Here is a 13,682-nt window from a genome sequence, read left to right on the forward strand (position 1 = left end):
CTTCATTTAAAAACAACCAAACACAGTGAAACTTGTGAGAACAGGAACTCGACAGGACTGCCTTGTTTTTCCAGGTCTTATAAGTTTCCCGCCTTTAACAGGGTGCGGCTTACCACTTTTCTATTGCTCTCTATTAGTAGAAAGTATTTGAGTTTTCCTCCTCTGACACATTTCTGCCTTAACAGGCTTTCAGCTTTCGAAGGTTTTACTGTGTTAAACTTAATAATATCCATGCTGAAGTGTTTAGAGGTGAATTGTACTTGTGCACTTCCTAAAGTAAAGCGAAACTTACTTTAAAATGCATTAAAAAAAAACATGGATTGATGGATGGAAGGAGGCATTGATAGATGGATAAATATGTGATAAAGCCAAAATAGCAAAACGTTCATTATAGAATCCAGTGATAGGTATGGGGGTGTTCATTCTAAAATTCTCTCAACTTTTCTGTATGTTTGAAATTTTTCTTAAGAAAATGTTGGCGGAAAGCAAAGGATAAAAAATCACTAGGAAAGTGGCTTCTATAATTTTTGTTTTAAAGATAAAAATTTAAAAGATAGAGTCCTGTTCCTGGTCATTGCAGACTAGGTAATTCACAACAACCCTCCTGCTATAGAAAATTAAGAAAAGAAAATATTTTTGAAAGAACACATTCCTAAAGTTACCAACTTACCAATGAACTAATAAGAGGGTACAGTATAGAATTCCCAAGCCTAGATCCAGGAGAAGACAGAAACCCAGAGAAGTACTTGGTCCACTTTTGCCCATGGGGCTTTTGCCAGTACAAAAGAAGTGGATGAGATGCTGAGCGGCATTTTTGACAGTGCTAGAGGGAGTTCCTGGGTGGTGCAAATGGTTAACGTGCTCAACTGCTAGCCAAAAGGTTGGCAGTTTGAGTCCACCCAGAGGCGCCTCAGAAGAAAGACCTGGGGATTCACTTCCAAAAGGTCCTAACCAAACCAAACCCTCTGCCATCGAGTCGAATGCAACTCATGGTGACCCATGAAAAGCTTATGGAGTGCAGTTCTACTCTGACACACATGGGGTTGCCAAAGATGAAGAAATTGAAGATTTTTACCAGCTTCTGCAGTCTGAAATTGATCGAGCATGAAATCAGGATGCACTGATAATTACTGGTGATTGGAGTGGGAAAGTTGGAAACAAAGAAGAAGGATCAGTAGTTGGAAAATATGGCTTTGGTGATAGAAACTATGCTGGAGAATGCATGATTGAATTTTGCAAGACCAACAACTTCTTCATTGCAAATACCTTTTTCCACCAACATAAACAGAAACTATACACATTGACCTCGCCAGATGGAATACACAGAAATCAAGCCGACTACATCTGTGGAAAGAGATGATGGAAAAGCTCAATATCATCAGTCAGAACAAGGCTAGGGGCTGACTGTGGATCAGACCATCAATTGCTCCCATGCAAGTTCAAGTTGAAACTGAAGAAAATTAGAACAAGTCCATGAGAGCCAAAGTATGACCTTGAATAAATCCCACCTGAATTTAGAGACCATCTCATGAATAGATTTGACACACTGAACACTAATGACTGAAGACCAGACAAGTTATGGAATGACATCAAGGACATCATACATAAAGAAAGCAAGAGGTCATTAAAAAACAGGAAAGAAAGAAAAGACCAAAATGGATGTCGGAAAACACTTTAAAACTTGCTCTTGAATGTTGAGTGGCTAAAGCAAATGGAAAAAATGATGAAGTAAAAGAGCTGAACAGAAGATTCCAAAGGGCGGCTCGAGAAGACAAAGTAAAGTATTATGATGACATGTGCAAAGAGCTGGAGATATAAAACCAAAAGAGAGGAACACACTTGACATTTCTCAAGCTGAAAGAACTGAAGAAAAAATTCAAGCCTCGAGTTGCAATACTGAAGGATTCTAGGGGGAAACTATTAAACAATGTAGGAAGCATCAAAAGAAGATGGAAGGAATACACAGAGCCACTATACCAAAAAGAATTGATCGACATTCAACCTTTTCAGGAGGTAACATATGATCAGGAACTGGTGGTACTGAAGGAAGAAGTCCAAGCTGCACTGAAGGCACTGGCAAAAAACAAGGCTCCAGGAATTGACAGAATACCAGTTGAGATGCTTCAACAAAAACTGCAGCGCTGGAAGTGCTCACTTGTCTATGCCAAGAAATTTGGAAGACAGCTACCTGGCCAACTGACTGGAAGAGATCCATATTTATGCCTATTTCCAAGAAAGGTGATCCAACCAAATGCAGAAATTATCAAACAATATCATTAATATCATATGCAAGCCAAATTTTGCTGAAGATCATTCAAAAGCCGCTGCAGCAGTATATTGACAGGGAACTGCCAGAAATTCAAGCCAGATTTAGAAGAGGACGTGGAACCAGGGATATCACTGCTGATGTCAGATGGATCCTGGATGAAAGCAGAGAATAACAGAAAGAAGTTTACCTGTGTTTCATTGACTATGCTAAGGCATTCAACTGTGTGGATCACAACAAATTATGGATAACACTGTGAAGAGTGGGAATTCCAGAACACTTAATTGTGCTCAAGAGGAATCTGTACATGGATCAAGAGGCAGTCATTTGAACAGAACAAGGGGATACTGCGTGGTTTAAAGTCAGGAAAGGTGTGTATCAGGGTTGCCTCATTTCACCATACCTATTCAATCTGTATGCTGAGCAAATAATCTGAGAAGCTGGACTATATGAACAATAACGGTATATCAGTATTGGAGGAAGACTCTTTAACTACCTGTGATATGCAGATGACACAACTTTGCTTGCTGAAAGTGAAGAGGAGTTGAAGCACTTACTGATGAAGATCAAAGACCACAGCCTTCAGTATGGATTACTCCTCAACATAAAGAAAACAAAAATCTTCATAACTGGACCAATAAGCCACATCATGATAAATGGAGAAAAGATTGAGGTTGTTGAGGATTTCAGTTTACTTGGATCCACAATCAATACCCATGGAAGCAGCAGTCAAGAAATAAAAATACATATTGCATTGGGCAAATCTGCTTCAAAAGACCTCTTTAAAGTGTTGAAAAGCAAAGATGTCACCTTGAGGACTAAGGTGCGCTTGACCCAAGCCATGGTGTTTTCAATTGCCTCATATGCATGTGAAAGCTGGACAATTAATAAGGAAGACCAAAGAAGAACTGACACCTTTAAATTGTGGTGTTGGCGAAGAATAATGAATATACCATGGACTGCCAAAAGAATGAACAAATCTGTCTTGGAGCACAGCCAGAATGCTCCTTAGAAGCAAGGATGGCGAGACTACGTCTCACATACTTTGGACATGTTATCAGGAGGGATCAGTCCCTGGAGAAGGACATCATGCTTGGTAAAGTAAAGGCAGTGAAAAAGAGACAGATCCTCAACGAGAAGGATTGATACACCGGCTGCAACAATGGGCTAAAGCATAGCAACAATTGTGAGGATGGTGCAAGACTGGGCAGTGTTTTGTTCTGTTGTGCATAGGATTGCTATGAGTCGGAACCAACTCGATGACATCTAACAACGACATTCTTCCTGTTGTTGATTTCTAGGCAAGCCTGTCATGGATTGAATTGTGTCCCCCAAAATATGTGTCAACTCGGCCATCCCATGATTCCTAGTAGTGTGTGGTTGTCCTCCATTTTGTGATCTGATGTAATTGTCCTATGTGTTGTAAATCCTAATCTCTGCCTGTGGTTGATGAGGCAAGATTAGGTTATGTTAAAGAGGATTAGAGTGGGATGAAACACCCTTACTCAGGTCACATCCCTGATCCACTGTAAGGGGAATTTCCCTGGGGTGTGGCCTATACTACCTTTTGTCTCACAAGAGATAAAAGGAGAGAGAAAGCAAGCAGAGAGGGACCTACTACCACCAAGAAGGAAGAGCTGGGAGTGGAGCGCATCCTTTGGACCCAGGGTCCCTGCACTGAGAACCTACTAGACCCAGGGGAAGACTGATGCCAAGACTCATGAAGATTTCCAAGGAAAGCCAGGCCCACACATGTTGAAAGGAGACAAAGACCTTCCCTTAGAGCCAACAGAAAGAGACAGCCTTCCCCTAGAGCTGGCTCCCTGAAATCAGACTTCTAGTCTCCGTAACTGTGAGAGAAAATTTCTGTTTGTTAAAGCCATCCACTTGTGGTATTTTTGTTACAGCAGTACTAGATAACTAAGACAGAATTTGGTACCAGGAGTGGGGTGCTGCTCTAATAGATACCTAAAATATGGAAGTGGTTTTGGAATTGGGTAATGGGTAAAGGCTGGAAGAGTTTTAAGGTGTCTAATAGTAAAAGCCTAGATTGATTTGAAGAGACTGTTAGTGGAATTATGGACGTCAAAGGCAATTCCAGTGAGGGCTCAGAAGAAAGTGAGGAGCTGTAATACTAGAGACGGTGCAGATGGCGAAAAGCAATGGCAGGGAAACGGCAGCAACAGAACCAGGAGACCAGCATGAGATGGCATGTGAGCCGACCCATGGAGTGAGAGAGTTGAGCACCTTCAGACTGAGAGGCCAAGAAACCAGGAAGCAGAAGCTGAAGAGACAAGGAGCACAGGAAGCAGAGTTGCCTCAGTTTCAAAGGATAGGGCCATGACCTCTAGGGTCTCCAAGGGTAGGGTCATGGCCTCTGGGGTTTTAAAAGGTGAGGGCACAGCCTCCTAGGTTTCAAAGAGTCAGATCTTAACCAACTTGGTTCCAGAGTGTGGAGCTACCATTCATGAGTGCCAGGGGGATGAGGTCAGATCCACTGCCCAAAGCTGGGTGGGGGAGCTTCCATGCCCAAGAGGTAGAAGAACAGGACCTGCCAGGGCTGAGGAGGTGGAGTCACCATTCAGTTGGACTAGGAGAATGGGCCCGCCCAAAGCTGAGGGAGCAGAGTTGCCCTCCCAGTGGGCCTGGAAAGCAGAGGCCGAGGGGCCTGTACCCAGAATCCAGAGATTATGGCCAACACCCAGAGTCTGGAGGGCAGAGCCACTGTCTAGATGGTCTCAGAGAACAGAGGATTATTTTCAAGCCTTGAGAGCTAATGTAAATTGTTCTGCTGAGTTTTTGACTTGCTTGGTGCCCATTATTCCTTTCTTCCTTCCAATTTCTCCCATTTGTAATGGATATGTCTACTTTGTACCTGTTCCACCATTGTACTTTGGAAGTAGATAACTTGTGTTCTAGATTTCACAGGTTCATAGATGAAGAGGAATTTTGCCCCAGGATGGAATTTGGACTTGGAGTTGACTTAAGACTTTTGTGATGATATGATGAGGTGAAAGTGTTTTACATGTGGCAAGGACATGAATTTTGGGAGCCCAAAGGGTGGAATATCATGGATTGAATTGTGTCCCCCAAAAAATATGTGTCAACTTAGCTAGGCCATGATTCCCAATATTGTGTGGTTGTCCTCCATTTTGTGATCTGATGTAATTGTCCTATGTGTTGTAAATCCTAAACTCTGCCTGTGGTGAATGAGGCAAGATTAGGTTATGTTAAAGAGGATTAGGGTGGGATGAAACACCCTTACTCAGGTCACAGCCCTAATCCAATGTAAGAGGAGTTTCCTTGGGATGTGGCCTGCACCACCTTTTATCTTACAAGAGGCAAAAGGAGAGAGAAAGCGAGCAGAGAGAGAGGGACCTACCACCACAAAGAAGAGCCAGGAGCGGAACACATCCTTTGGGCCCAGGGTCCCTGCACTGAGAACCTCCTAGACCCAGGGGAAGATTGATGCCAAGACCCATGGATATCTCCAAGGAAAGCCAGATCTGCAGATGTTGGAAGGAGACAAGGACCTTCCCCCAGAGCTGACAGAGAGAAAAAGCCTTCCCCTAGAATTGGCACCCTGAATTGGGACTTCTAGCCACCTAGACTGTGAGAGAATAAATTTCTGTTTGTTAAAGCCATCCACTTGTGGTATTTATGTTATAGCAGCACCAGATAACTAAGATACCTGACTTTCTAACCTCATATTCCAGTACTCCCTTCACTGTTCCTCTCACCCACAGACTCCACACTTTCATTTAGTATTTTAATCTGTTCCTTCTTCTGAGAATACTTCTCTTCTACATCTCCACCTATAAAAATCCTTGCCACAGATCCCATTCCTCAGAAAGAAGATTCTGAGCTGGAGATGAGAGTTCAGGGCATTTATTAGGGAGTGCCCTCAGGATCAACCTGTGGGATGGAAAGGAAGGAAGCAGGAGTGGACAGAAAGAGAAGATGGGCTGTGGTGTGGCCACAACAAGGCTTCTGTCAACCCCACAGAAAGATATGAACTTGAGATGGCCCTTTGTAGTTGTCACCCATTGGGACCAGGGACAGATTACCCAATTAGGTATGCATGGGCTTACTTGTGCTTACTTACTAATCTGTTGTGCACAATTTCACCATTTCAGATGGTGAAATTGTGCACCCGTGCATACCTTGCTTACTGTAAGCCTGTGTGAACCTTGCTTACTGGCTAATGCACCCCTGGTTGGGACAAGGGGTCAAGGCCTTTATACCCCTGTGTTGAACAGACTCTAAGATGGCCCCCATGATCCTGTCTTCTCGTGCTCATGACCTTGTATAATCTCCTCCCTTTGAGTGTGGGTGGGACCTATGACTTGCTTCTAACAAATAGAATGTGATGGGTGATCAATGTCACTTCCACGATTACATTATGTTATGAAATACTCCATCTTGCTCACAAACTCACTCTAGAGACTGTCCTTATGACTTGATAGTATCTATGCTGGGGAAGCCCATGTGGCAATAAACTATAGGTGGCCTCTAGAAACTGTGGGTGGCCTCTAGGAGCTGAGGAAAGCCTCTAACCAACAGTCAGCAAGAATCCAGGGCCCTCAGTATTACAACCACAAGGAAATTAATCATGCCAACAACCTGAGTGATTTTGGAAGAGATTCTTCCCCACTTGAGCCTCCAAACGAGAATGCTGCCCAAATAACCTCTTGAATGTAGCCTTGTAGGATACTAAGCAGAGGACCCAGCTAAGCCATGGCCAGACTCCTGACCCACAGAAACTGTGAGATGATACACGTGTCATGTTGTAAACCACTAAGTTTGTGGCAATTTGTTACACACCAATCAATAACTAATACAACCCACATGTTGACTAGTCATTGAATGCAAACTGTCCCCAGGAAAGGGACTTGACCTTGGACAAGGTCCTCTCTTCAGCAGAGGCAATCCCTATAGAGGGCTGACAGCTGAAGGCTGGCAGCCAGCAATGCCCACCCCCTCCCCTCAGCAATTAGGTGAATAAGTTTTTCAGTCCTGACAGGGGATTTGGCAGAGTAGCACAGCACCCGCAACAATCCTACTCATCCTCAGATGCCATTTCACTAGTTTCCTGTGGCTGCTGTAACAAATTACCACAAACTAGATGGCTTAGAACAATGAAAATTTATTCTCTCACAGTTCTGGCGGCCAGAAGTCCAAAATCAAGGTGTTGGCAGGGTTGCACTCCCGCTGGAGGCTCTAGGGAAAATTGTGTTCCTTGCTTCTTGTAGTTTCTGTTGCTGCCCAGCATTCCTTGGCTTTCCTTGGCTTATGGCTGCATCACCCCAATTTCTACCTCTGTCTTCAAATTGCCTTCTCCATTGTGTGTGTCTGCTCCCCTTCTGTCTTATAAAGATATGTGTGACTCTCCCAACCTGATATGACTTCTATATCCTTGGAAACTCCACAATTTCTGGTAGGTACCTTCACTATGTCATCTTTCTTACTATATCTTCCATTATAGTCCTGATCTTGTATACCCTCACCCTCACCATTATCAGACTCTAAGCATCAGGGAGGAAGCATATGTTTGTGCTCAAATCCCAACTCTGTCACTTATTAGTGTGTATGTGGCCTTAGGAAAGTTTATTTACTCATTCATTCGACAACTATTTATTGAGTGTGTGCTAAGTCAGATACTGTACCAGGTGCTAAGGATAAAACAGTGAACAAAGCTCCTTATGGGGCTTACATTCTAGAAAGGAAGACAAAAAATAAATACGATTTTAAAAAGTAGAATATATTTTATATTATATAGCAAAAAGTGACCTGGAGAAAAATGAAATGGGAAGAGGGTTAGGGAGTGTGGGGTGGGATGAAGTTTTAAATAGAGTAGCCAATGAAGGACTAATGTGCATCTGACTCAAACCATGGTCTTTTCAATTGCCTCATATGTATGCAAAACTGGATAATGAATAAGGAAGACCCAAGAAGAATTGATGCCTATGAATTATGGTGGTGGTGAATAATATTGAATATACCATGGACTGCCAAAAGAATGAACAAATCTGTCTTGGAAGAAGTACAGCCAGAATGCTCCTTAGGAGCAAGGATGGAGAGACTACTTCTCACGTACTTTGGACATGGACATGTTATTAGGAGGGATCAGTCCCTGGAGAATGACATCATGCTTGGTAAAGTGGAGGGTCATCGAAAAAGAGGAAGACCCTAAACGAAGATGGATTGACACAGTGGCTGCAACAATGGGCTCAAACATAGCAATGATTGTGAGGATGGCACAGGACCGGGCAGTGCCTCGTTCTATCGTACATGGGGTCACTATGAGTCGGAACTGACTTGACAGCACCTAACAACAACAACAACGTTGAAGGCCTTACTGAGAAGATGCCAACTGAGTAAAAATCTTTAGGAGATGATGAAGCCAGTCCTGTGGGTATTGAGGGAAAAGTCTTTCCAAGCAGAGGAAACAGCAAGCACAAATACTCTGAGTTGGATCCATGCTTAAAGCATTCAGTATGGCTGTAGGAGGGTAAGTGAGAGGAAGAAAAAAAGAGACAAAGTCACAGTGGTAAGGGGCAGAGGCCAGATCTTAAAGGGCCCTGTGGAACATGGTAAGGATTTCGGCTTTAACTCTGAGTTAGATAGGGAGTCATTAGAGGATTTTGAGCAAAGGAATTATAGGGTCTGACTTACATTTGAATAGAATTACACTGGCTGCCGGGTGGAGAAGAGACTGGAAGAAGGTGTGGTAGGCAGAATTCTAAATCTCCTCTGCCCTAAGGTTTCTGTCTTCTAGTTATCCAATCAAATACTAATCTAGGTACTGCTGTAAAGGGTTGTTACAAGTGTAATTAAAGCCCCAAATTAGTTGACCTTAAAATATGGTGATTATCTGGGTGAGCCTGACCTAATCAGGTGAACACTTTAAAAGCAGAGGGTTTTCTCCAGCTGGTAGCAGAAGAGGAAGTCAGAGAGATTTGAAGCATGAAGGAAATCTGACATACCGTTGCTAGATTTGAAGATGAAGAGGACCATGAAAGAAGGATTGTGGGTGGTCTTTAGAAGCCAAGAGTGACCCTGGCCAACAGACAGTAAGAAAACAGGGACCTCATATCTACAGCTACAAGTATCTGGATTCTGTCAACAACCTGAATGAGCTTGGAAGCAGATTCTTCCCCAAAGCCTCCAGATAAGAGCCTAGCCTGGTTGACACCTTGACATCAGCCTTGTGAGACCCTAAGCAGAGAATCCAGCCAAGCCGACCTGAACTTCTGACCTACTGAACTGTGAGCTAATAAATGGGTGGTGTTTAAAGCTGCTCAGGTTGCAGTAATTTATTACACAGCAATAGAAGTCAAGGGAGGAAGCTGGGAGACCAGTTGAGAAGCTATTGTAGTAAGCCATTGTAGTAAGCAGTGAGAGGACAGTGATGCAGGGCAAAGCGGTGGCCATGGAGATGGAGGGAAATAGATTCTAGATATATTTTGTAGATATGAGAAAAAAAATGTTATTGGCCTGAGAAGAGGAGGCATGGAGTTCCCATCAACTGAGATTTAGAAGATAAATTGAAGGAGTAATTTTGGAGGAGAGGGGAGCTCAGGGACTGCATTCAGGATATATTAAGTTTGAGATCCCCATGAAACAAATAGGTGGTGTCTGAAGTCATGAAACTAAATTAGATCATCAAGGGAGTGAGCATAGACCCAGAGAAGGTTCAAAGACTGAGCCGTGGGACACTCCAGAGTAGGAAGTCAGGATGATCAGCCAGCAAAGGAGAATGAGAAGGACTAGCAGTTACTCAATTTCTCTGAGCCTCAGTTTCCTCATCTGTATAATGGTGATACAAAGAGTACCTATCTATAAAAATCCCAAACCAGTTGCCATTGAGTCGATTTCAACTCATAGCGACCCTGTGTGCTTCAGAGTAGAATTGCACTCCATATGGTTTTCAATGGCTGATTTTTTGGAAGTAGATTGTCAGGCCTTTCTTCCGAGATGCCTCTGGGTGGACTTGAACCTCCAACATTTTAGCTAGAAGCTGAGCATGTTAACCATTTGCACCACAAATAATGGGTTTTTAAGTCCTTGGAACAGGGCTGGTGTATAGGACCCATTCAATAAATGTTAGGCATTATTCAAGAGGGCAGCCATCTCTTACTCATCTCTTTATCCCTGTCACCTCCATAACCCTGCCTCCTTCCCCACCACCTCCCAGTACCAAGTGCAGGGCTTTGTACACAATCATCACTAGATTGATCTCTATTGAAGTGAATTTAGTTCTCCCTCTTGGAGTTCTAAAGCTAGGATTACTTCTTTAAGCTGAGAAAATTGAGCAAATCCTCATGGTCATTTGCAACTTCTTATCTTGGGAGACATGGGCAAGGAGTAGGACTGTCAGGAAACAGATTCCTCCAGTTCGGCAAGCAGCCTCTGCTCTGAAGACACAGCTATCTTGGAGGCTGCACACATGATTTTTCTCCCTAGATTTCCATTCTGAAAGCACTCATAAGTGGAAAAAACATAATAACAGAGAGAAATCCAATTTTGTTGACAAGACAAGGCCATAGATATTTAGTTTTCAAATGAAGTATCCCTGTAAGATTTACTCATTTTCTGTTTGGGCTCATTTCTTCAGAACCTCAAGATATTTATAAACTCCCAACTCAGAAAAATACCGCAAATGGCAGGTCATAATTCTTTGACATGTGCCTTGTGGTTTTAATCAGTGACCTGAACAGTGGCTACTGGGAATACTTGTGCATTTTCCTCCTAACTTCTCCTCTGAGACGTATTTACTGAAATACTTTATTGCCTCTGCATTGAGAATAATTTAAAACTGCAGTTAAGCCTGTGGCGGTTAAGTAAAAGCATACATCATTTGGATTGAATTTGTTGAAAAAGAATCTACTGTTCACTATCTGCCCTGAAATTTCGAAAATTCTAGGCAATTAGCGCCTTGAAAGGAAAACCTGTTCTAATTTACTCAGCTTCACGGAAATGCACTCAGAAGTGCTGTTCAAAGCTTCAACTTTTGCCTTCTGAATTTTAAGGTAACCGTTCAATATCAGCAAAATGTGTGAATGTAATTAATGGTATTGAAACAAAAGAAGAATTTCCAAAGTGCTCAAATCCATATGAGACCAATATGTTGACTTGTTGATGTGAATTTAATTAGTGTCTTCAAGTATAACTCCAAAAGCCCCTTTTATCTAATCATCACATTTATATAAACCATTAGCACACAGTACTTGGTTTGAAATATTTTGCTACATAACCTAAACTGTTGTCCTGCCCTGGGAGAGTCTCTAATAAGCTCAATATGTTTCCACAGAGAAACTTTTGTAGCCACATCAAGTAAATTTAGGCTCAACTGGTGCCCAGAAAGTAACTTAAAACCGGCCTTTGAGCATGTGGAATAGAAGTGATTTAGTACTTGTTCTGCTTTTCCATCACTTTCTGACATGCAAAAAGGAAGGAAATCAGATTGTACTGGCCTAACCAGTCTCGGGAAGTATTCCAGTAAATGACTAAACTGAATCCCAGGACTCTGTGTCGCAGAGAGCGACAACATCTGAAGCCGGTGTTTTGGGCAATATTGGTTTGACAGCTTTAGGCTAAGAAATATTGCTCTGTGTGTCCCATGAACAATTTCTAAGTAGTAAGTGCATCTATCGCCCAGCTACTCCTTTTCCACTGCCCTCTAAAAAAGAGTTCTTAAAAGCAAAAAGCATTTCAATATGTTTTTCAATGGTAGTTGTATTTCTCTGCAGTCCTAAAATTTGAGGGGGTAAGATTTTGGTGGTGATTTAACTCTTGAGGATGAATATGATAATAAGCTAGCCCTTTGTGGGCTAGTCTCAGACCCTAGTCAGATGGGCAACATGACATAGTAGAGAGCAGGCTCTGAGGTCAGATGAAACAAACAAAAAAAAAAACCCTTTGCCCTGGAGTCCATTCCGACTCATAGCGACTCTATAGACAGAGTAGAACTGCCCCACAGGGTTTCTAAAAAGTGGCTGGTAGATTTGAACTGCTGACCTTTTGGTTAGCAGCCAACACTTAACCACTGGTGCCACCAGGGCTCCAAGGTCAGATGCACTGTGTTCAAATCCCAGCTCTGCCCTTACTTACTTTGTGACCTTGCACATATCACTTATCTTTTCAGTATCTCAGCTTACTCACCTATGGAATGGAGGTGATAACAGCACTCACTCAAGCAAGTGCTGTAAGGGTGTAAGGACTAATGATGTAAGTCTCTTAGCATATTATCTGGCTCATATAAGAACTCAAGGAAAGGTAGCTAATATCAGGTACTATGAATGTCCATACTTACTGATTTTATGGGCTTAAATCATTTTTGGTACAGATGAAATCAGTAAGTCTTCTCCACACTATTCCTGTAGCCTATCTCCCTCAACAAATGGAGATGGTCAAGGTAAGAAGAGTTAAGCCATTGCAAATAAGTAGCAAGGGGGCCCAAGTAGGCCCCTGAGATACTGTGAAAGTAGAATTGCATTTAAATCAAAAAAAAAAAAAAAAACTCATTGCTGTCGAGTCGATTCCGACTCATAGCGACCCTATAGGACAGAGTAGGACTGCCCTATAGGGTTTCCAAGGAGTGGCTGGTAGCTTTCAACTGCTGACCCTTTGGTTAGCAGTTGAGCTCTTAACCACTGCACTACCAGGGCTCCAGAATTGCATTTAGGTAGTAGAAAATTGTAAGAATTCCTTGTCTCCCACTGAGACTGCAGGAATTAATTGTCAGCTCTTCAAGAAACCTTGGGATGGGATGAGACACTTTGAAGGAAACTTCAGTTCAGAGAAAGGCAACTTCAGATCAGGGAAAAGCAAATGTTTTAATATTGAACCAACCAAAACCCAGAATGACAAGCTAGAGCCCTTAGTCCTATGGGCTATCTTCGGGAAGATCAAGGTTCAAGTTCAGCATGAAACACTCCCTACAGCTAGAATAAGAACTGGCTCTATTATGGCAAGTTTGTCAGGACACGCTATCCAGCACTTACAGACATAACTGTAATGTGCCATCAGAAGTCAGAAAAGAGAGGGCACAAAAAGATCTCAGAATGCAAGGGAAATAGCCTGTTGCATAAGTACGTGTAACTAATAACCCTTGTCTTTTATTTTCATACACAATATTGCTTTACCAACCTAAATCCTCTTTTTCAATACCTTCCAAGTTAAATTCTCAAGAGGCCACAAAATATATTTTCAGTAATATATATATTCATAAACAAAAGACATATGGCCTGATCATGAAGAAATGAGATGGAATTTCTTTTTTTTTTTCTTTATTTTACTTCAGGTGAAGGCTTACAGAACGAATAGTTTCTCATGAAACAGTAGTACACGTATTGTTTTATGACATTGGTTAACAACCCCACAACATGTCAACCCTCTCCCTTCTCGACCTTTT

The sequence above is a fragment of the Trichechus manatus genome, unplaced genomic scaffold (assembly GCF_000243295.1).
Source record: "Trichechus manatus latirostris isolate Lorelei unplaced genomic scaffold, TriManLat1.0 scaffold00079, whole genome shotgun sequence".
In the NCBI taxonomy this organism is placed as follows: domain Eukaryota; kingdom Metazoa; phylum Chordata; class Mammalia; order Sirenia; family Trichechidae; genus Trichechus; species Trichechus manatus.